This window comes from Anomaloglossus baeobatrachus, chromosome 3 (assembly GCF_048569485.1).
Source record: "Anomaloglossus baeobatrachus isolate aAnoBae1 chromosome 3, aAnoBae1.hap1, whole genome shotgun sequence".
Taxonomy (NCBI): domain Eukaryota; kingdom Metazoa; phylum Chordata; class Amphibia; order Anura; family Aromobatidae; genus Anomaloglossus; species Anomaloglossus baeobatrachus.
In genome coordinates, this window is record NC_134355.1 from 677,360,482 (window position 1) to 677,385,107 (window position 24,626).

The following is a 24,626-nucleotide window of genomic DNA, read 5'->3' on the forward strand; positions in this document are numbered from 1 at the left end:
GGATCACATGGCCAGAAGCATGTGGTATCTCCGGATGTTGTGACTGTGAGCGCGTATGTGCGATATCGTCAGTGTCTGTGTGTGTGAGTGTATGCGATCGGGTGTGTGTGTGTCGGGATCGGGTGTGTGTGAGTGGATGCGATCGTGTGTGTGAGTGGATGCGATCGTGTGTGTGAGTGGATGCGATCGTGTGTGTGAGTGTCGGGATCGGGTGTGTGTGAGTGTATGCGATCGTGTGTGTGAGTGGATGCGATCGGGTGTGTGAGTGTCGGGATCGGGTGTGTGTGAGTGTATGCGATCGTGTGTGTGAGTGGATGCGATCGTGTGTGTGAGTGTCGCCAGAGGAGGGGACAGAGAGGGGCTGAGGCTGGGGACAGAGAGGGGCTGAGGCTGGGGACAGAGAGGGGCTGAGGCTGGGGACAGAGAGGGGCTGAGGCTGGGGACAGAGAGGGGATGATGCTGGGGACAGAAGGCTGATGCTGCGGGTAGAGAGGCTGATGCTGGTGCAGCATGGCGGATGGAGCACGTTTGGGAGTGCGCAGCATGGGGGATGGAGCACGTTTGGGAGTGCGCAGCATGGGGAATGGAGCACGTTTGGGAGTGCGCAGCATGGCGGATGGAGCACGTTTGGGAGTGCGCAGCATGGCGGATGGAGCACGTTTGGGAGTGCGCAGCATGGCGGATGGAGCACGTTTGGGAGTGCGCAGCATGGCGGATGGAGCACGTTTGGGAGTGCGCAGCATGGCGGATGGAGCACGTTTGGGAGTGCGCAGCATGGCGGATGGAGCACGTTTGGGAGTGCGCAGCATGGCGGATGGAGCACGTTTGGGAGTGCGCAGCATGGCGGATGGAGCACGTTTGGGAGTGCGCAGCATGGCGGATGGAGCACGTTTGGGAGTGCGCAGCATGGCGGATGGAGCACGTTTGGGAGTGCGCAGCATGGCGGATGGAGCACGTTTGGGAGTGCGAAGCATGGCGGATGGAGCACGTTTGGGAGTGCGCAGCATGGCGGATGGAGCACGTTTGGGAGTGCGCAGCATGGCGGATGGAGCACGTTTGGGAGTGCGCAGCATGGCGGATGGAGCACGTTTGGGAGTGCGCAGCATGGCGGATGGAGCACGATGGGAAGTGCACAACACACCACACACACACACACACACTGGGAACCACAAACAACTGCCCTACACAGACACCTACACACACAGACAACGCTGCACACACACAACACCCAACACACAAACACCGCGGCACACACAAATATACGCACATACCGCACAACACACACATTGCACAAAACATACCTCCCCCCAAAACACACCACACACACACAAACCGCGCAACACACAACGCTACAGACACACAGCGCTCCACAAACAACGCAACACACATACAACACCGCTCTCACCCCCGTCACACCCAGACAACACCCAGAACATCTACAGCGCCTACACAAACACTTGGTAACTACACACAACATATATATATATAACAAAAATCATACATGAACTACACAATACGTAAATTCTAGAATACCCGATGCGTAGAATCGGGCCACCTTCTAGTATATATATATATATATATATATATGAGATGGGATTATATTGTGTGATTTGGACCGCTCCTCTTCTTTTACCAAAAATCAGTAGCGTTTTCACGGCATCTAGAAAGTCCAAAATCTCCCCCACCAGAGTGGCAGACGTGATCATCAACCAAGTAAAAACATTGTCACCAGGGCTTTACACTACCCCGGCAGCTGCCTGGCATTGAGTAGGAGGTCTTACTATTGTGTCACCGTGAAGATGAATGTCTGCGGAACTCCATGATTAGGTGTTATGAGGGGAGGGAAGCATTTCTGGGACAGTCTTGTTTGGTGAGTACAATATATCCCATCAATCTGACACAATCAGCTTTGAACATGAATGTTAAATAGGAAAGGGTTCTTTACAGTTAGAGCAGTCAGCAATCTGATAAATGGTATTAAATGAGGCTGATTTGCCCCCGAGAATGGGATGTCACTCCATCATTAAAGTATATGGGTCTGTGAACAAAATCAGGCTGAAATAATAGGGGACGTTGAGAAACTATTTTTTTCTCCACCTGCAAAAAAACGGATCCCTCTCTGATCAGCGTCTGATGAACATAATACGGCTGGTTTTCTCAGATAGAGAAAAAACTGTTGTGTGAACCTAGTGGTGAGGTAACCTGCCCGGCTGACCTGTCCGGATGATAACAAAGTATGTATCAGTGCAGATAATATGTATCTTCCTGCACCGGATAAGCTCACAGTACATTGCCTGAACCGGGCGGCACGGTGGCTCAGTGGTTAGCACTGCAGTCTTGTGGTGGCTCAGTGGTTAGCTATGCAGTCTTGTAGTGGCTCAGTGGTTAGCACTGAAGTCTTGTAGTGGCTCAGTGGTTAGCTCTGCAGTCTTGTAGTGGCTCAGTGGTTAGCTCTGCAGTCTTGTGGTGGCTCAGTGGTTAGCTCTGCAGTCTTGTGGTGGCTCAGTGGTTAGCTCTGCAGTCTTGTGGTGGCTCAGTGGTTAGCTCTGCAGTCTTGTGGTGGCTCAGTGGTTAGCTCTGCAGTCTTGTAGTGGCTCAGTGGTTAGCTCTGCAGTCTTGTGGTGGCTCAGTGGTTAGCTCTGCAGTCTTGTGGTGGCTCAGTGGTTAGCTCTGCAGTCTTGTGGTGGCTCAGTGGTTAGCTCTGCAGTCTTGTGGTGGCTCAGTGGTTAGCACTGCAGTCTTGTGGTGGCTCAGTGGTTAGCACTGCAGTCTTGCAGCGCTGGGGTCCTGGGTTCAAATCCCACCAAGGACACCACCTGCAAGGAGTTTGTATGTTCTCCCCGTGTTTGCGTGGGTTTCCTCCGGTTTCCTCCCACACTCCAAAGACATACAGATAGAGAATTTAGATTGTGAGCCCCAATGGGGACAGTGTTACCATTGTATGTAAAGCGCTGTGGAATTAATAGCGCTATATAAATTAATAAAATTATTATTATAACCAGGGGTGGGCAATTGATTTTCCAGAGGGGCAATATGAGAGACTGTGACTGGTATAGAAACTAAACCGAAAGACTGAAAGTACGGTAATTTTACTCAATACTAATATTAATATATTCATTATAATTATTATTTTATATTAAAACTAATTGTGTAACTTAATGTTGAGCAGAATTAAGTATGTTGACATCCCTCTATATACAGTATGAGCCCCCACATAGCCTCTTATAAACAGTATGAGCCCCCACATAACATCCTATGTACAGTGTGAGCCCCCACATAGTCCCCTATATACAGTATGAGCCCCACATAGCCCCCTATATGCAGTATGAGTCCCCACATAGCTTCTTATATACTTTATGAGATCCCACAAAGCCCATATATACAGTATGAGCCCCTATATATAGTATAAGCCCTCACATAGCCCCCTATTTACAGGATGAGCCCTCACACAGCCTGCTATATACAGTATGAGCCCCAGATAGCACTCTATATATATGTAGGATGAGCCCTCACATAGTCTCCTATTTACAATATGAGCCCCCACATTGCCCCCTTTATATAGTATGAGCCCCCACATAGCCCCCTATATACTGTATGAACCCGCACATAGTCCCCTATAAACAGTATGAGCCTTCATATAGCCCCCTATATACAGTATGAGCCCTCAAATAGCCCTCTATATACAGTATCAACCCCACATAGTCCCCTATCAACAGCATGAGCCCACATAGCCTCCTATATATAGTATGAGTCCCCAAATAGCCTCATATATACAGTATGAGCCCCACATAGCCTCCTACATACAGGATGAGCCCCACATAGCCTCCTACATACAATATGAGCCCCCACATAGCCCCTTATATATAATATAAGCCCCTACATAGTCCCCTATATACAGTATGAACCCCCACATAGTCCCCTATATACAGTATGAGCCCTCATGTAACCTCTATTTACAGCATAAGCCCCTACATAGTCCCCTATATACAGTATGAACCCCCACATAGTCCCCTATATACAATATGAGCCCCCACATAGCCCCTTATATACAGTATGAGCCCCCACATAGCCCCATATATACAGTATGAGCCCTCACGTAACCCCTATTTACAGCATGAGCCCCCACATAGCCTCTATATACAGGATGAACCCCAAATAACCTCCTATATACAATATGAGCCCCCACATAGCCCCTTATATATAATATGCGCCCCTACATAGTCCCCTATATACAGTATGAACCCCCACATAGTCCCCTATTGTTACGTCCGGGTGGTGGAAGCACTGGACCGTACACCGATGTCCCCTGAGGAGGCAGCCAAGCTGGTCACCCCGCCAGAGGGTCTTGATGCACGTCAGCCGGAGCACTATAGGTAACTGGACAGTCCGTAGAAAAGCCGGAAAGGTGGATGATGCTGAATCCACGGAGTTCTGGACGGTAGTCCGGGTGACGAGGCTCAGGGTCCGAGGCCGGGATATAAAGTCAGGCGGGATCCGGAACCTGCTGAGCGATGGAACGGGTCACCGAGCGGAGCCAGAGACTGGAGACTGGCGGAGCTGCAGAGGTGGTGGAACATCCGCCGAAGTCACCGTCAGGGTCCAGGGATGGACTTGGTTCGGAGCGACTGGCGTGGCAGGATAGGCTCTACGAGACAGGACAGGGTTAATACACGGCAAAGCACAGAGCAAAGCAATACGGGGACCTGAACACTAGCTTGCTAAACACGTAGAACAGGCCCCGCCCACCAGGAAAGAAAACCCTTATATACCCTGTACCTGTCTATGCAATATCCTGTTTCTGGGTGCTGGCCCTTTAAGAAAGGGTCAATGACCGCGCGCGCGCCCTAATGCGCATGCGCGAGGCCCGTGTGCCAGAAGCCAGTCCAGGAAGCGGTGAGGAGGAAGCAGGAGCGCCCGGCTGGGAGTCCCTTGTCACAGAGGAGCGCCGGGAGCGGGGAGCTGGACGCATGGAGGCTGCAGGCAGGGAAGAGGAGGCCGGAACCGGAGTGGTAATAAGTAGGGAACGCCGCCGGGGAGCGGGGAGCGGGCCACGGGAACCGGAGAACGGGACCAGGGGACCGGGAAGCGTGACACCTATATACAGTATGAGCCCTCACGTAACCTCTATTTACAGCATGAGCCCCTACATAGACCCCTATGTACAGGATGAGCCCCAAATAACCTCCTATATACAATATGAGCCCCCACATAGCCCCTTATATACAGTATGAACCCCCACATAGCCCCATATATACAGTATGAGCCCTCACGTAACCCCTATTTACAGCATGAGCCCCCACATAGCCTCTATATACAGGATGAACCCCAAATAACCTCCTATATACAATATGAGCCCCCACATAGCCCCTTATATACAGTATGAGCCCCCACATAGTCCCCTATATACAGTATGAGCCACCACATAGGCCCCTATATACAGTATGAACCCCCACATAGTCCCATATATACAGTATGAGCCCACACATAGCCTCATATATACAGCATGAGCCCACACATAGCCCCTATTTATAGGATGAGCCCCAACATAGCTCCCTATATACAGTATGAGCCCTCACGTAACCCCCTATATACAGTATGAGCCCCCACATAGCCTCCTGTATACAGGATAAGCCCCACATAGCCTCCTGTATACAGAATAAGCCCCACATAGCCTCCTGTATACAGGACAGCCCCACATAGCCTCCTGTATACAGAATAAGCCCCACATAGCCTCCTGTATACAGGACAAGCCCCACATAGCCTCCTGTATACAGGACAAGCCCCACATAGCCTCCTATATACAGGATAAGCCCCACATAGCCTCCTGTATACAGGACAAGCCCCACATAGCCTCCTGTATACAGGACAGCCCCACATAGCCTCCTGTATACAGAATAAGCCCCACATAGCCTCCTGTATACAGGACAAGCCCCACATAGCCTCCTGTATACAGGATAAGCCCCACATAGCCTCCTATATACAGGATAAGCCCCACATAGCCTCCTGTATACAGGATAATCCCCACATAGCCTCCTATATACAGGACAAGCCCCACATAGCCTCCTGTATACAGGATAAGCCCCACATAGCCTCCTGTATACAGGATAAGCCCCACATAGCCTCCTATATACAGGATAAGCCCCACATAGCCTCCTGTATACAGGATAAGCCCCACATAGCCTCCTGTATACAGGACAAGCCCCACATAGCCTCCTGTATACAGGATAAGCCCCACATAGCCTCCTATATACAGGATAAGCCCCACATAGCCTCCTGTATACAGGATAAGCCCCACATAGCCTCCTATATACAGGACAAGCCCCACATAGCCTCCTGTATACAGGACAAGCCCCACATAGCCTCCTATATACAGGACAAGCCCCACATAGCCTCCTGTATACAGGACAAGCCCCACATAGCCTCCTATATACAGGATAAGCCCCACATAGCCTCCTATATACAGGATAAGCCCCACATAGCCTCCTATATACAGGACAAGTCCCACATAGCCTCCTATATACAGGATAAGCCACACATAGCCTCCTATATACAGGATAAGCCCCACATAGCCTCCTATATACAGGATAAGCCCCACATAGCCTCCTGTATACAGGATAAGCCCCACATAGCCTCCTATATACAGGACAAGCCCCACATAGCCTCCTATATACAGGACAAGCCCCACATAGCCTCCTGTATACAGGACAAGTGTGGCGCCCCTCACCTGGTCAGGCACCACTGAGTACTGCACCCATGCTGGGGACAATACAACACAGGTAATCCAGAAGGCTGACCGGGGTGTGGAACACAGGCGCATAGTGATCAGGTCTCACACATGTACCCATGAGAGGACCCCTGGGGATCCCAGGAGGGGGAAAAGCCTTCACCTTCACTGGAATAGTGGAGGGGGCCAAAAGCCTCCATCTCCTCTCAAGGGGTGTGGTAAGAGAGTCTGGTTGCTAGGTGGCGTAGGCAGGCACAAAAGGGAAAAGAGAAGGAGGAGTAAACAGTCTGCAGGAGTCTGCAGCAGAGTGTGGAGGAGAGGAGGAGCAGTGAGCCAGTTCAGAGCAGAGTCCAGGGAGCTCCGAGGAGAGCTGACCCCTTCCCCTGGGCTGCTGTAGTCTGACAGCGTCCGCGCAGTGGCTACCGACGGGGGAGAACGGTCACCTAGGAGTGCTACCCGAAACCCATCTCCAGCTAAAGAGAGAGCACAGAGTGGGAAGTAAGGAGACTGCTAGGGAGAACCAGGCCCAAACGGGCGGCAGATCCCGAAGCGGAGATAGATCCAGCTTTCTTTTGCTAAACCTGCCGGTGTGGGGCTCTCAAAGCCCACGCCACAACACCACAAAAGCCGCAGCCACGTAGCCACAGTTAGGGCCCATAGCTCACAGGAGGCAAGAAGCTGGAGTGATCTGGCCCAGGCAACAAGCACACGGCAAACGAAGGGGAGAGAGGCTTCAGCAACTTCCCTGGGTGACCCCCATAGGGACTCAAAGTCGGGGTCACCCCAAACCACCAAGGGCTAAGGAAGGCGAGTTAGTAGTCACCCTCACAAGTCAGCCTGAAGGACACCTGGTTCCCGCCTGGTTCATCCCAGCTACGCCCGGGTTACTCACCCTGCCACCTGAAGTGAGTAAAAACCCTGAAAGACATTCTGCCTGTGTGGAGTTATTCTGCGCCTTGTGGTTCTACGCACCTACACAGGGCCCTGGGGCTAGCCTCACTCTCAGGAGGCTATTCCAACTAACTGCACTCACCATCAGCCCCAGGCGTCCCTCAACCTGCAGTGGCGGTCCCCACTGACCGCAATACTGAGAGTGGCGTCACGACAAGAAGAAGATCTCCTACCTGTGACCAGATCCAGCTACGTGGAGTCCCTGAAGGTAATGCACCGACACAGCGTTTGCGGGGCTTCACACAAGCCCCACATAGCCTCCTGTATACAGGATAAGCCCCACATAGCCTCCTATATACAGGATAAGCCCCACATAGCCTCCTATATACAGGACAAGCCCCACATAGCCTCCTGTATACAGGATAAGCCCCACATAGCCTCCTATATACAGGATAAGCCCCACATAGCCTCCTATATACAGGACAACCCCACATAGCCTCCTATATACAGGACAAGCCCCACATAGCCTCCTGTATACAGGATAAGCCCCACATAGCCTCCTGTATACAGGATAAGCCCCACATAGCCTCCTATATACAGGATAAGCCCCACATAGCCTCCTATATACAGGACAAGCCCCACATAGCCTCCTATATACAGGACAAGCCCCACATAGCCTCTTGTATACAGGACAAGCCCCACATAGCCTCCTATATACAGGATAAGCCCCACATAGCCTCCTATATACAGGACAAGCCCCACATAGCCTCCTATATACAGGATAAGCCCCACATAGCCTCCTATATACAGGATAAGCCCCACATAGCCTCCTATATACAGGACAAGCCCCACATAGCCTCCTGTATACAGGATAAGCCCCACATAGCCTCCTGTATACAGGATAAGCCCCACATAGCCTCCTATATACAGGATAAGCCCCACATAGCCTCCTGTATACAGGATAAGCCCCACATAGCCTCCTGTATACAGGACAAGCCCCACATAGCCTCCTGTATACAGGATAAGCCCCACATAGCCTCCTATATACAGGATAAGCCCCACATAGCCTCCTATATACAGGATAAGCCCCACATAGCCTCCTGTATACAGGATAAGCCCCACATAGCCTCCTGTATACAGGACAAGCCCCACATAGCCTCCTGTATACAGGACAAGCCCCACATAGCCTCCTATATACAGGATAAGCCCCACATAGCCTCCTGTATACAGGACAAGCCCCACATAGCCTCCTGTATACAGGATAAGCCCCACATAGCCTCCTATATACAGGATAAGCCCCACATAGCCTCCTGTATACAGGACAAGCCCCACATAGCCTCCTGTATACAGGATAAGCCCCACATAGCCTCCTGTATACAGGATAAGCCCCACATAGCCTCCTGTATACAGGACAAGCCCCACATAGCCTCCTGTATACAGGACAAGCCCCACATAGCCTCCTGTATACAGGATAAGCCCCACATAGCCTCCTGTATTCAGGATAAGCCCCACATAGCCTCCTGTATACAGGACAAGCCCCACATAGCCTCCTGTATACAGGACAAGCCCCACATAGCCTCCTGTATACAGGACAAGCCCCACATAGCCTCCTATATACAGGATAAGCCCCACATAGCCTCCTGTATTCAGGATAAGCCCCACATAGCCTCCTGTATACAGGACAAGCCCCACATAGCCTCCTGTATACAGGACAAGCCCCACATAGCCTCCTGTATACAGGACAAGCCCCACATAGCCTCCTATATACAGGATAAGCCCCACATAGCCTCCTGTATACAGGACAAGCCCCACATAGCCTCCTGTATACAGGATAAGCCCCACATAGCCTCCTATATACAGGATAAGCCCCACATAGCCTCCTGTATACAGGATAAGCCCCACATAGCCTCCTGTATACAGGATAAGCCCCACATAGCCTCCTATATACAGGACAAGCCCCACATAGCCTCCTATATACAGGATAAGCCCCACATAGCCTCCTGTATACAGGACAAGCCCCACATAGCCTCCTGTATACAGGATAAGCCCCACATAGCCTCCTATATACAGGATAAGCCCCACATAGCCTCCTGTATACAGGATAAGCCCCACATAGCCTCCTATATACAGGACAAGCCCCACATAGCCTCCTATATACAGGATAAGCCCCACATAGCCTCCTGTATACAGGATAAGCCCCACATAGCCTCCTGTATACAGGATAATCCCCACATAGCCTCCTATATACAGGATAAGCCCCACATAGCCTCCTGTATACAGGATAAGCCCCACATAGCCTCCTATATACAGGACAAGCCCCACAAAGCCTCCTATATACAGGATAAGCCCCACATAGCCTCCTGTATACAGGATAAGCCCCACATAGCCTCCTGTATACAGGATAAGCCCCACATAGCCTCCTGTATACAGGATAAGCCCCACATAGCCTCCTGTATACAGGATAAGCCCCACATAGCCTCCTGTATACAGGACAAGCCCCACATAGCCTCCTGTATACAGGATAAGCCCCACATAGCCTCCTGTATACAGGACAAGCCCCACATAGCCTCCTGTATACAGGACAAGCCCCACATAGCCTCCTGTATACAGGACAAGCCCCACATAGCCTCCTGTATACAGGACAAGCCCCACATAGCCTCCTATATACAGGATAAGCCCCACATAGCCTCCTATATACAGGATAAGCCCCACATAGCCTCCTATATACAGGACAAGCCCCACATAGCCTCCTGTATACAGGACAAGCCCCACATAGCCTTCTGTATACAGGGGGTCGGCAGGTAGAGCACGGGGCAGCCCGCGGTCCACTGCTTTCAGCCCTTCGGCTGTCTCGGTCGCGGGCCGCACTTTGCCCAGCCCTGGCCTAACAGATATTTTTGTGGCAAAGTATACGTATGTGCAGGAATTAAAAAATGATCTTCAGTGACAGCAAGCAGAGGTCTTCACAGGGATGAGGAATTGATGCAGAAAGTATATTGGAAAGTTTCAGAACGTTTTTTATGCAGCGACCATGATTTTATTTCTATCCCGTCTTTCATCGCAGTCTCCTCTCTCCGTATTTTGGGGGAGGTGACGGCTGTGGAGCCGCGCCAGGCTTCCCTACTCTCTGCTGTCTACAATTATTCTCGAATACCATGTGGTTTTCTGCAGAAATGTACAAAAGCCGGATTGTCCAGGATACGCCATAACATTTGATAGCTCCAGTATGTAAATAACGTTTTATATCCATGGCGCCAGGAATATCGCATGCTGCTCCTAATCCACCACTGTGCAACGCAAAGAATGGGGAATGGGATCTAATGCCATTTAAAGGGACCACAATACTATCATTGGTCAAGTGCCACCATGACACTTTACATTGACTTCTGTGCACCTGAGACCAAAGTTGTTGCGCTCTTGATTCTGTCCCACTAGCAGAATAGTGAGTGCAGCTCTGGAGTATAGTACAGGCGGTAACTCAGGATCAGTAATGTAATGTATGTACACAGTGACTGCACCAGCAGAATAGTGAGTGCAGCTCTGGAGTATAATACAGGAGGTAACTCAGGATCAGTAATGTAATGTATGTACACAATGACTCCACCAGCAGAAGAGTGAGTGCAGCTCTAGAGTATAATACAGAATATAACTCAGGATCAGTAATGTAATGTATGTACACAGTGACTGCACCAGCAGAATAGTGAGTTCAGCTCTGGAGTATAATACAGGAGGTAACTCAGGATCAGTAATGTAATGTATGTACACAGGGACCATACCAGCAGAATAGTGAGTGCAGCTCTGGAGTATATTACAGGATGTAACCCAGGATCAGTACAGGATCAGTACAGGATCAGTAATTTAATGTATGTACACAGCGATTGCACCAGCAGGACAGTGAGTTCAGCTCTGCAGAATAGTGAGTTCATCTCTAGAGTATAATACAGGATATAACTCAGGATCAATAATGTAATATATGTACACAGTGACCACACCAGCAGAATAGTGAGTGCAGCTCTGGAGTATAATACAGGAGGTAACTCAGGATCAGTACAGGATCAGTAATGTAATGTATGTACACAGTGACTGCACCAGCAGAATAGTGAGTGCAGCTCTGGAGTATAATACAGGAGGTAACTCAGGATCAGTACAGGATCAGTAATGTAATGTATGTACACAGTTACTGCACCAGCAGAATAGTGAGTGCAGCTCTGGAGTATAATACAGGATATATTTCAGGATCAGTACAGGATCAGTAATGTAATGTATGTACACAGTGATTGCACCAGCAGAATAGTGAGTGCAGCTCTGGAGTATATTACAGGATGTAACTCAGGATCAGTACAGGATCAGTAATTTAATGTATGTACACAAGGATTGCACCAGCAGAATAGTGAGTGCAGCTCTGGAGTATAATACAGGAGGTAACTCAGGATCAGTACAGGATCAGTAATGTAATGTATGTATACAGTGACTGTACCAGCAGAATAGTGAGTGCAGCTCTGGAGTATAATACAGGAGGTAATCAGGATCAGTAATGTAATGTACAGTTAGGTCCAGAAAAATTTGGACAGTGACACAAGTTTTGTTATTTTAGCTGTTTACAAAAACATGTTCAGAAATACAATTCTATATATAATATGGGCTGAAAGTGCACACTCCCAGCTGCAATATGAGAGTTTTCACATCCAAATCGGAGAAAGGGTTTAGGAATCATAGCTCTGTAATGCATAGCCTCCTCTTTTTCAAGGGACCAAAAGTAATTGGACAAGGGACTCTAAGGGCTGCAATTAACTCTGAAGGCGTCGCCCTCGTTAACCTGTAATCAATGAAGTAGTTAAAAGGTCTGGGGTTGATTACAGGTGTGTGGTTTTGCATTTGGAAGCTGTTGCTGTGACCAGACAACATGCGGTCTAAGGAACTCTCAATTGAGGTGAAGCAGAACATCCTGAGGCTGAAAAAAAAGAAAAAATCCATCAGAGAGATAGCAGACATGCTTGGAGTAGCAAAATCAACAGTCGGGTACATTCTGAGAAAAAAGGAATTGACTGGTGAGCTTGGGAACTCAAAAAGGCCTGGGCGTCCACGGATGACAACAGTGGTGGATGATCGCCGCATACTTTCTTTGGTGAAGAACAACCCGTTCACAACATCAACTGAAGTCCAGAACACTCTCAGTGAAGTAGGTGTATCTGTCTCTAAGTCACCAGTAAAGAGAAGACTCCATGAAAGTAAATACAAAGGGTTCACATCTAGATGCAAACCATTCATCAATTCCAAAAATAGACAGGCCAGAGTTAAATTTGCTGAAAAACACCTCATGAAGCCAGCTCAGTTCTGGAAAAGTATTCTATGGACAGATGAGACAAAGATCAACCTGTACCAGAATGATGGGAAGAAAAAAGTTTGGAGAAGAAAGGGAACGGCACATGATCCAAGGCACACCACATCCTCTGTAAAACATGGTGGAGGCAACGTGATGGCATGGGCATGCATGGCTTTCAATGGCACTGGGTCACTTGTGTTTATTGATGACATAACAGCAGACAAGAGTAGCCGGATGAATTCTGAAGTGTACCGGGATATACTTTCAGCCCAGATTCAGCCAAATGCCGCAAAGTTGATCGGACGGCGCTTCATAGTACAGATGGACAATGACCCCAAGCATACAGCCAAAGCTACCCAGGAGTTCATGAGTGCACAAAAGTGGAACATTCTGCAATGGCAAAGTCAATCACCAGATCTTAACCCAATTGAGCATGCATTTCACTTGCTCAAATCCAGACTTAAGACGGAAAGACCCACAAACAAGCAAGACCTGAAGGCTGCGGCTGTAAAGGCCTGGCAAAGCATTAAGAAGGAGGAAACCCAGCGTTTGGTGATGTCCATGGGTTCCAGACTTAAGGCAGTGATTTCCTCCAAAGGATTCACAACAAAATATTGAAAATAAAAATATTTTGTTTGGGTTTGGTTTATTTGTCCAATTACTTTTGACCTCCTAAAATGTGAAGTGTTTGTAAAGAAATGTGACAATTCCTACAATTTCTATCAGATATTTTTGTTCAAACCTTCAAATTAAACGTTACAATCTGCACTTGAATTCTGTTGTAGAGGTTTCATTTCAAATCCAATGTGGTGGCATGCAGAGCCCAACTCGCCAAAATTGTGTCACTGTCCAAAGATTTCTGGACCTAACTGTATGTACACAGTGACTGCACCAGCAGAATAGTGAGTGCAGCTCTGGAGTATAATACAGGAGGTAACTCAGGATCAGTAATGTATGTACACAGTGACTGCACCAGCAGAATAGTGAGTGCAGCTCTGGAGTATAATACAGGAGGTAACTCAGGATCAGTAGAGGATCGCTAATGTAAAAGAAATAATGATTAGTGAATAATAATGTATACATGTGTACAGGATCACTGTGACGTTATTATGTGGGATTTTATCTGGGCCATTGATAAGGATAATTATATTTAACCCCACGTGGCTTTTGTGCAGAAATGTGTAACTTTTTACACTTTTACATCACTTATGTCACTTTTGAAATGTGGGTGATATGAGAGCGTTTAGCCAGAAAAATAAATGTAAGACAGATTGATGAATGGTGAAAAAAAGTAACAAATAATAACCAGTAGGTGAATTGATGAGTGGTGCGGATGATGGCACCGCAGCCCTCCCTGGCGGGGCCTCCCTCCCGTTCTAGGTATTCTCTTTTCCCCTTATAATGTCGGCTTTATTACTCTGTGTTACCCTCTGCACAGCAGTCAGGAATCTGTGGTGTTACAAGAATGATGGAATAATGCATGGGAGCGTCCATGACCGGGCGCACCGGGGTCTATTTCTGTCTTCCCTGCAGGTAACGGAGCCCCAGCTGCCACCGCCACTCGCTGCCACATGACGTGCCTGTCTGGGATTTCCCAACGGCAGAGTGCCAGCCTGCGATCAAAGCGGGATACCATTCATAGGGCTGGGGGTAGTATATGGGCACTAATAGGGGGTATTATATGGACACTAATAGGGGGTATTATGTGGGCACTAATAGGGGGTATTATATGGGCACTAATAGGGTGTATTATGTGGGCACTAATAGGGGGTATTATATGGACACTAATAGGGGGTATTATGTGGGCACTAATAGGGGGTATTATATGGACACTAATAGGGTGTATTATGTGGGCACTAATAGGGGGTATTATATGGACACTAATAGGGGGTATTATGTGGGCACTAATAGGGGGTATTATATGGGCACTAGTAGGGCTGGGGGTAGTACATGGGCACTAATAGGGGGTATTATATGGGCACTAATAGGGGGTATTATATGGGCACTAAAAGGGCTGGGGATATTATATGGGAACTAATAGTACTGGGAGTATTATATGGGCACTAATAGGGCTGGGGGTATTATATGGGCACTAATAGAGCTGGGGTATTACATGGGCACTGATAGGGCTGGGGGTATTATATGGACACTAATAAAGCTAGGGGCATTATATGGGCACTAATAGGAGGTATTATATGGGCACTAATAGGGGGTATTATATGGGCACTAAAAGGGCTGGGGATATTATATGGGAACTAATAGTACTGGGAGTATTATATGGGCACTAATAGGGCTGGGGGTATTATATGGGCACTAATAGGGGATATTATATGGGCACTAATAGGGCTGGGGGTATTATATGGGCACTAATAGGGCTGGTGGTATTATATGGGCACTAATAGGACTGGGGATGTTATATGGGCACTAATAGGGCTGGGGATATTATACGGGCTTTAATAGGGCTGGGGTATTATATGGGCACTAATAGGGCTGGGGGAATTATATGGGCACTAATAGGGCTGGGGGTATTATATGGGCATTAATAGGGCTGGGGGTATTATATGGGCACTAATAGGGCTGGAGATATAATATCGGCACTAATAGGGCTGCGGATATTATATGGGCACTAATAGGGCTGCGGATATTATATGGGCACTAATAGGGCTGGGGATATTATATGCGCACTAATAGGGCTGGAGATATAATATGGGCATTAATAGGGCTGCGGATATTATATGGGCACTAATAGGGCTGGGGGTGTTATATGGGCACTAATAGGGCTGGGGGTATTATATGGGCACTAATAGGGCTGGAGATATAATATGGGCACTAATAGGGCTGCGGATATTATATCGGCTTCTAATAGGGCTGGGGGTATTATATGGGCACTAATAGGGCTGGAGGTATAATATGGGCACTAATAGGGCTGGGGGAATTATATGGGCACTAATAGGGCTGGGGGTATTATATGGGCACTAATAGGGCTGCGGATATTATATGGGCACTAATAGGGCTGCGGATATTATATGGGCACTAATAGGGCTGGAGATATTATATGGGCACTAATAGGGCTGGGGATATTATATGGGCACTAATAGGGCTGGGGGTATTATATGGGCAATTATATGGGCACTAATAGGGCTGGAGATATAATATGGGCACTAATAGGGCTGGAGGTATTATATGGGCACTAATAGGGCTGGAGGTATTATATGGGCACTAATAGGGCTGGGGGTATTATATGGGCACTAATAGGGCTGGAGGTATTATATGGGCACTAATAGGGCTAGTAGTATTATATTAGTACCAATGTAATATCTAATATGTTTGTAAAAAAAAAAAAATGAAAGACAAATGTGACTCTAATCCCATCCACACATAAGTATTTCAGAAATAATTCTTAGCCAAAAATACATTGATAGAAAGCAGTTCTGTCACCAGAATACACAATGCAAAAAACTGCATTACGAAATTTAATTTCTAGACCTGATGAGACTGAGATGCTTACTAAGAAAACCTATATAGAAATGGATGCATGATCCTGTATGAAGGTTTAACTCAATTCCCGACCACATGGTCTGATTGACAGCTCCTCAGTGTCCTTCCTCCCTGCTGCTGAATCTCCACCCAGCTTTCTTCATTGACAGCTCCTCACTATCCTCCCTCCCTGCTGCTGAATGTCCTTCCATCTTTCTTTATTGACAGCGCCTGTGTGTCCTCCCTCCCTGCAGCTGAATGTCCTCCCACCTTTCTTTATTGACAGCGCCTCTGTGTCCTTCCTCCCTGCTGCTGAATGTCCTCCCACCTTTCTTTATTGACATCGCCTCTGTGTCCTTCCTCCCTGCTGCTGACTCTCCTCCCACCTGCCTTTATTTACAGATCCTCAATGCCTTCCTCCCTGCTGCTGAATCTCCACCCACCATTTTTCATTGACAGCTCCTCAATGTCCCCCCTCCCTGCTACTGCTGAGATCTTACAGCGCTCAGCACAAGCTGCAGCTGTCAGAGAAGCTGGGTGGGCAGAGACTGGATACACTTGGACTCATGAGATCTTTCCCTCTCTAGGTGGACTTATAAAATGGATAATACAGCCATACAGAAATTTTCACAGTAAGTACACCAGTCTCAACAAGTTTAAGAGATTTTAAAGAGAAGATGAAGTCCAGCCTGGTGAGAGTATGTGTGTGTCCGGCCTGGTGTGAGTATGTGTGTGTCCGGCCTGGTGTGAGTATGTGTGTGTCCGGCCTGGTGAGAGTATGTGTGTGTCCGGCCTGGTGTGACTATGTGTGTGTCCGGCCTGGTGAGAGTATGTGTGTGTCCGGCCTGGTGAGAGTATGTGTGTGTCCAGCCTGGTGTGAGTATGTGTGTGTCCGGCCTGGTGAGAGTATGTGTGTGTCCGGCCTGGTGAGAGTATGTGTGTGTCCGGCCTGGTGAGAGTATGTGTGTTTCTGGCCTGGTGTGAGTATGTGTGTGTCCGGCCTGGTGTGAGTATGTGTGTGTCCGGCCTGGTGTATGTGTGTGTCCGGCCTGGTGTGAGTATGTGTGTGTCCGGCCTGGTGAGAGTATGTGTGTGTCCGGCCTGGTGTGAGTATGTGTGTGTCCGGCCTGGTGAGAGTATGTGTGTGTCCGGCCTGGTGTGAGTATGTGTGTGTCCGGCCTGGTGTGAGTATGTGTGTGTCCGGCCTGGTGTGAGTATGTGTGTGTCCGGCCTGGTGAGAGTATGTGTGTGTCCGGCCTGGTGTGAGTATGTGTGTGTCCGGCCTGGTGTGAGTATGTGTGTGTCCGGCCTGGTGTGAGTATGTGTGTATCCGGCCTGGTGTGAGTATGTGTGTGTCCGGCCTGGTGTATGTGTGTGTCCGGCCTGGTGTGAGTATGTGTGTGTCCGGCCTGGTGTATGTGTGTGTCCGGCCTGGTGTGAGTATGTGTGTGTCCGGCCTGGTGAGAGTATGTGTGTGTCCGGCCTGGTGTGAGTATGTGTGTGTCCGGCCTGGTGAGAGTATGTGTGTGTCCGGCCTGGTGTGAGTATGTGTGTGTCCGGCCTGGTGAGAGTATGTGTGTGTCCGGCCTGGTGTGAGTATGTGTGTGTACGGCCTGGTGTGAGTATGTGTGTGTCCGGCCTGGTGAGAGTATGTGTGTGTCCGGCCTGGTGTGAGTATGTGTGTGTCCGGCCTGGTGAGAGTATGTGTGTTTCCGCCCTGGTGAGAGTATGTGTGTGTCCGCCCTGGTGAGAGTATGTGTGTGTCCGCCCTGGTGAGAGTATGTGTGTGTCCGGGCTGGTGAGAGTATGTGTGTGTCCGCCCTGGTGTGAGTATGTGTGTGTCCGCCCTGGTGTGAGTATGTGTGTGTCCGGCCTGGTGAGAGTATGTGTGTGTCCGGCCTGGTGTGAGTATGTGTGTGTCCGGCCTGGTCAGAGTATGTGTGTGTCCGGCCTGGTGTGAGTATGTGTGTGTCCGCCCTGGTGTGAGTATGTGTGTGTCCGGCCTGGTGAGAGTATGTGTGTGTCCGGCCTGGTGTGAGTATGTGTGTGTCCGGCCTGGTGAGAGTATGTGTGTGTCCGCCCTGGTGAGAGTATGTGTGTGTCCGGGCTGGTGAGAGTATGTGTGTGTCCGCCCTGGTGAGAGTATGTGTGTGTCCGGCCTGGTGTGAGTATGTGTGTGTACGGCCTGGTGTGAGTATGTGTGTGTCCGGCCTGGTGAGAGTATGTGTGTGTCCGGCCTGGTGTGAGTATGTGTGTGTCCGGCCTGGTGTGAGTATGTGTGTGTCCGGCGTGGTGAGAGTATGTGTGTGTCCGGCGTGGTGAGAGTATGTGTGTGTCCGGCCTGGTGTGAGTATGTGTGTGTCCGGCCTGGTGAGAGTATGTGTGTGTCCGGCGTGGTGAGAGTATGTGTGTGTCCGGCCTGGTGTGAGTATGTGTGTGTCCGGCCTGGTGAGAGTATGTGTGTGTCCGGCGTGGTGAGAGTATGTGTGTGTCCGGCCTGGTGAGAGTATGTGTGTGTCCGGCCTGGTGTGAGTATGTGTGTGTCCGGCCTGGTGAGAGTATGTGTGTGTCCGGCCTGGTGAGAGTATGTGTGTGTCCGGCCTGGTGAGAGTATGTGTGTGTGTCCGGCCTGGTGTGAGTATGTGTGTGTCCGGCCTGGTGTGAGTATGTGTGTGTCCGGCCTGGTGTGAGTATGTGTGTGTCCGGCCTGGTGTGAGTATGTGTGTGTCCGGCCTGGTGTGAGTATGTGTGTGTCCGGCCTGGTGAGAGTATGTGTGTGTCCGGCCTGGTGTGAGTATGTGTGTGTCCGGCCTGGTGTGAGTATGTGTGTGTCCGGCCTGGTGTGAGTATGTGTGTGTCCGGCCTGGTGTGAGTATGTGTGTGTCCGGCCTGGTGTGAGTATGTGTGTGTCCGGCCTGGTGAGAGTATGTGTGTGTCCGGCCTGGTGTGAGTATGTGTGTGTCCGGTCTGGTGAGAGTATATGTGTGTCCGGCCTGGTGTGAGTATGTGTGTGTCCGGCCTGGTGTGAGTATGTGTGTGTCCGGCCTGGTGTGAGTATGTGTGTGTCCGGCCTGGTGTGAGTATGTGTGTGTCCGGCCTGGTGAGAGTATGTGTGTGTACGGCCTGGTGTGAGTATGTGTGTGTCCGGTCTGGTGAGAGTATATGTGTGTCCGGCCTGGTGTGAGTATGTGTGTGTCCGGCCTGGTGTGAGTATGTGTGTGTCCAGCCTGGTGAGAGTATGTGTGTGTCCAGCCTGGTGAGAGTATGTGTGTGTCCGGCCTGGTGAGAGTATGTGTGTGTCCGGCCTGGTGTGAGTATGTGTGTGTCCGGCCTGGTGTGAGTATGTGTGTGTCCGGCCTGGTGTGAGTATGTGTGTGTCCGGCCTGGTGAGAGTATGTGTGTGTCCGGCCTGGTGAGAGTATGTGTGTGTCCGGCCTGGTGAGAGTATGTGTGTGTCCGGCCTGGTGAGAGTATGTGTGTGTCCGGCCTGGTGTGAGTATGTGTGTGTCCGGGCTGGTGAGAGTATGTGTGTGTCCGGCCTGGTGTGAGTATGTGTGTGTCCGGCCTGGTGTGAGTATGTGTGTGTCCGGCCTGGTGAGAGTATGTGTGTGTCCGGCCTGGTGAGAGTATGTGTGTGTCCGGCCTGGTGTGAGTATGTGTGTGTCCGGCCTGGTGTGAGTATGTGTGTGTCCGGCCTGGTGAGAGTATGTGTGTGTCCGGCCTGGTGTGAGTATGTGTGTGTCCGGCCTGGTGTGAGTATGTGTGTGTCCGGCCTGGTGAGAGTATGTGTGTGTCCGGCCTGGTGTGAGTATGTGTGTGTCCGGCCTGGTGTGAGTATGTGTGTGTCCGGCCTGGTGTGAGTATGTGTGTGTCCGGCCTGGTGTGAGTATGTGTGTGTCCGGCCTGGAGAGAGTATGTGTGTGTCCGGCCTGGTGAGAGTATGTGTGTGTCCGGCCTGGTGAGAGTATGTGTGTGTCCGGCCTGGTGAGAGTATGTGTGTGTCCGGCCTGGTGTGAGTATGTGTGTGTCCGGCCTGGTGAGAGTATGTGTGTGTCCGGCCTGGTGAGAGTATGTGTGTGTCCGGCCTGGTGAGAGTATGTGTGTGTCCGGCCTGGTGAGAGTATGTGTGTGTCCGGCCTGGTGAGAGTATGTGTGTGTCCGGCGTGGTGAGAGTATGTGTGTGTCCGGCGTGGTGAGAGTATGTGTGTGTCCGGCCTGGTGTGAGTATGTGTGTGTCCGGCCTGGTGAGAGTATGTGTGTGTCCGGCGTGGTGAGAGTATGTGTGTGTCCGGCCTGGTGTGAGTATGTGTGTGTCCGGCCTGGTGAGAGTATGTGTGTGTCCGGCGTGGTGAGAGTATGTGTGTGTCCGGCCTGGTGAGAGTATGTGTGTGTCCGGCCTGGTGTGAGTATGTGTGTGTCCGGCCTGGTGAGAGTATGTGTGTGTCCGGCCTGGTGAGAGTATGTGTGTGTCCGGCCTGGTGAGAGTATGTGTGTGTCCGGCCTGGTGTGAGTATGTGTGTGTCCGGCCTGGTGAGAGTATGTGTGTGTCCGGCCTGGTGTGAGTATGTGTGTGTCCGGCCTGGTGAGAGTATGTGTGTGTCCGGCCTGGTGAGAGTATGTGTGTGTCCGGCCTGGTGAGAGTATGTGTGTGTCCGGCCTGGTGAGAGTATGTGTGTGTCCGGCCTGGTGAGAGTATATGTGTGTGTCCGGCCTGGTGAGAGTATGTGTGTGTCCGGCCTGGTGAGAGTATGTGTGTGTCCGGCCTGGTGAGAGTATATGTGTGTCCGGCCTGGTGTGAGTATGTGTGTGTCCGGCCTGGTGTGAGTATGTGTGTGTCCGGCCTGGTGAGAGTATATGTGTGTCCGGCCTGGTGTGAGTATGTGTGTGTCCGGCCTGGTGTGAGTATGTGTGTGTCTGGCCTGGTGTGAGTATGTGTGTGTCCGGCCTGGTGTGAGTATGTGTGTGTCCGGCCTGGTGAGAGTATATGTGTGTCCGGCCTGGTGAGAGTATGTGTGTGTCCGGCCTGGTGTGAGTATGTGTGTGTCCGGCCTGGTGAGAGTATATGTGTGTCCGGCCTGGTGAGAGTATGTGTGTGTCCGACCTGGTGTGAGTATGTGTGTGTCCGGCCTGGTGAGAGTATGTGTGTGTCCGGCCTGGTGTGAGTATGTGTGTGTCCGGCCTGGTGTGAGTATGTGTGTGTCCGGCCTGGTGAGAGTATGTGTGTGTCCGGCCTGGTGAGAGTATGTGTGTGTCCGGCCTGGTGTGAGTATGTGTGTGTCCGGCCTGGTGTGAGTATGTGTGTGTCCGGCCTGGTGTGAGTATGTGTGTGTCCGGCCTGGTGTGAGTATGTGTGTGTCCGGCCTGGTGTGAGTATGTGTGTGTCCGGCCTGGTGAGAGTATGTGTGTGTCCGGCCTGGTGTGAGTATGTGTGTGTCCGGCCTGGTGTGAGTATGTGTGTGTCCGGCCTGGTGAGAGTATGTGTGTGTCCGGCCTGGTGAGAGTATGTGTGTGTCCGGCCTGGTGTGAGTATGTGTGTGTCCGGCCTGGTGAGAGTATGTGTGTGTCCGGCCTGGTGTGAGTATGTGTGTGTCCGGCCTGGTGTGAGTATGTGTGTGTCCGGCCTGGTGTGAGTATGTGTGTGTCCGGCCTGGTGTGAGTATGTGTGTGTCCGGCCTGGTGTGAGTATGTGTGTGTCCGGCCTGGTGTGAGTATGTGTGTGTCCGGCCTGGTGTGAGTATGTGTGTGTCCGGCCTGGTGTGAGTATGTGTGTGTCCGGCCTGGTGAGAGTATGTGTGTGTCCGGCCTGGTGAGAGTATGTGTGTGTCCGGCATGGTGTGAGTATGTGTGTGTCCGGCATGGTGTGAGTATGTGTGTGTCCGGCCTGGTGAGAGTATGTGTGTGTCCGGCCTGGTGTGAGTATGTGTGTGTCCGGCATGGTGTGAGTATGTGTGTGTCCGGCCTGGTGAGAGTATGTGTGTGTCCGGCCTGGTGTGAGTATGTGTGTGTCCGGCCTGGTGAGAGTATATGTGTGTCCGGCCTGGTGTGAGTATGTGTGTGTCCGGCCTGGTGTGAGTATGTGTGTGTCCGGCATGGTGTGAGTATGTGTGTGTCCGGCCTGGTGAGAGTATGTGTGTGTCCGGCCTGGTGTGAGTATGTGTGTGTCCGGCCTGGTGTGAGTATGTGTGTGTCCGGCCTGGTGTGAGTATGTGTGTGTCCGGCCTGGTGTGAGTATGTGTGTGTCCGGCCTGGTGTGAGTATGTGTGTGTCCGGCCTGGTGTGAGTATGTGTGTGTCCGGCCTGGTGTGAGTATGTGTGTGTCCGGGCTGGTGAGAGTATGTGTGTGTCCGGCCTGGTGTGAGTATGTGTGTGTCCGGGCTGGTGTGAGTATGTGTGTCCGGCCTGGTGTGAGTATGTGTGTGTCCGGCCTGGTGTGAGTATGTGTGTGTCCGGCCTGGTGTGAGTATGTGTGTGTCCGGCCTGGTGTGAGTATGTGTGTGTCCGGCCTGGTGTGAGTATGTGTGTGTCCGGCCTGGTGTGAGTATGTGTGTGTCCGGCCTGGTGTGAGTATGTGTGTGTCCGGCCTGGTGTGAGTATGTGTGTGTCCGGCCTGGTGTGAGTATGTGTGTGTCCGGCCTGGTGTGAGTATGTGTGTGTCCGGCCTGGTGTGAGTATGTGTGTGTCCGGCCTGGTGTGAGTATGTGTGTGTCCGGCCTGGTGTGAGTATGTGTGTGTCCGGGCTGGTGTGAGTATGTGTGTGTCCGGCCTGGTGTGAGTATGTGTGTGTCCGGCCTGGTGTGAGTATGTGTGTGTCCGGCCTGGTGTGAGTATGTGTGTGTCCGGCCTGGTGTGAGTATGTGTGTATCCGGCCTGGTGAGAGTATGTGTGTGTCCGGCCTGGTGTGAGTATGTGTGTGTCCGGCCTGGTGTGAGTATGTGTGTGTCCGGCCTGGTGAGAGTATGTGTGTGTCCGGCCTGGTGTGAGTATGTGTGTGTCCGGCCTGGTGTGAGTATGTGTGTGTCCGGCCTGGTGTGAGTATGTGTGTATCCGGCCTGGTGAGAGTATGTGTGTGTCCGGCCTGGTGTGAGTATGTGTGTATCCGGCCTGGTGTGAGTATGTGTGTGTCCGGCCTGGTGAGAGTATGTGTGTGTCCGGGCTGGTGAGAGTATGTGTGTGTCCGGCCTGGTGAGAGTATGTGTGTGTCCGGCCTGGTGTGAGTATGTGTGTGTCCGGGCTGGTGAGAGTATGTGTGTGTCCGGCCTGGTGAGAGTATGTGTGTGTCCGGCCTGGTGAGAGTATGTGTGTGTCCGGCCTGGTGTGAGTATGTGTGTGTCCGGCCTGGTGTGAGTATGTGTGTGTCCGGCCTGGTGAGAGTATGTGTGTGTCCGGCCTGGTGAGAGTATGTGTGTGTCCGGCCTGGTGAGAGTATATGTGTGTCCGGCCTGGTGTGAGTATGTATGTGTCCGACCTGGTGAGAGTATGTGTGTGTCCGGCCTGGTGTGAGTATGTGTGTGTCCGGCCTGGTGTGAGTATGTGTGTGTCCGGCCTGGTGTGAGTATGTGTGTGTCCGGCCTGGTGTGAGTATGTGTGTGTCCGGCCTGGTGTGAGTATGTGTGTGTCCGGCCTGGTGTGAGTATGTGTGTGTCCGGCCTGGTGTGAGTATGTGTGTGTCCGGCCTGGTGTGAGTATGTGTGTGTCCGGCCTGGTGAGAGTATGTGTGTGTCCGGCCTGGTGTGAGTATGTGTGTGTCCGGCCTGGTGAGAGTATGTGTGTGTCCGGCCTGGTGTGAGTATGTGTGTGTCCGGGCTGGTGAGAGTATGTGTGTGTCCGGGCTGGTGAGAGTATGTGTGTGTCCGGGCTGGTGAGAGTATGTGTGTGTCCGGCCTGGTGTGAGTATGTGTGTGTCCGGGCTGGTGTGAGTATGTGTGTCCGGCCTGGTGTGAGTATGTGTGTGTCCGGCCTGGTGTGAGTATGTGTGTGTCCGGCCTGGTGTGAGTATGTGTGTGTCCGGCCTGGTGTGAGTATGTGTGTGTCCGGCCTGGTGTGAGTATGTGTGTGTCCGGCCTGGTGTGAGTATGTGTGTGTCCGGCCTGGTGTGAGTATGTGTGTGTCCGGCCTGGTGAGAGTATGTGTGTGTCCGGCCTGGTGAGAGTATGTGTGTGTCCGGCCTGGTGTGAGTATGTGTGTGTCCGGCCTGGTGAGAGTATGTGTGTG

At 51.0% G+C, this 24,626-nt stretch overlaps 1 long non-coding RNA gene across 1 annotated transcript in view; it reads left to right on the forward strand.

Moving 5' to 3' along the window:
- The window catches only part of LOC142297043 (uncharacterized), a 58,706-nt gene that overhangs the window by 32,727 nt on the left and 1,353 nt on the right, over positions 1–24,626 (forward strand). Inside the window, exon 2 of the long non-coding RNA XR_012751726.1 lies at positions 17,003–17,047. This is a non-coding gene — a long non-coding RNA (uncharacterized LOC142297043). The remainder of the gene's footprint in view (positions 1–17,002; positions 17,048–24,626) is intronic.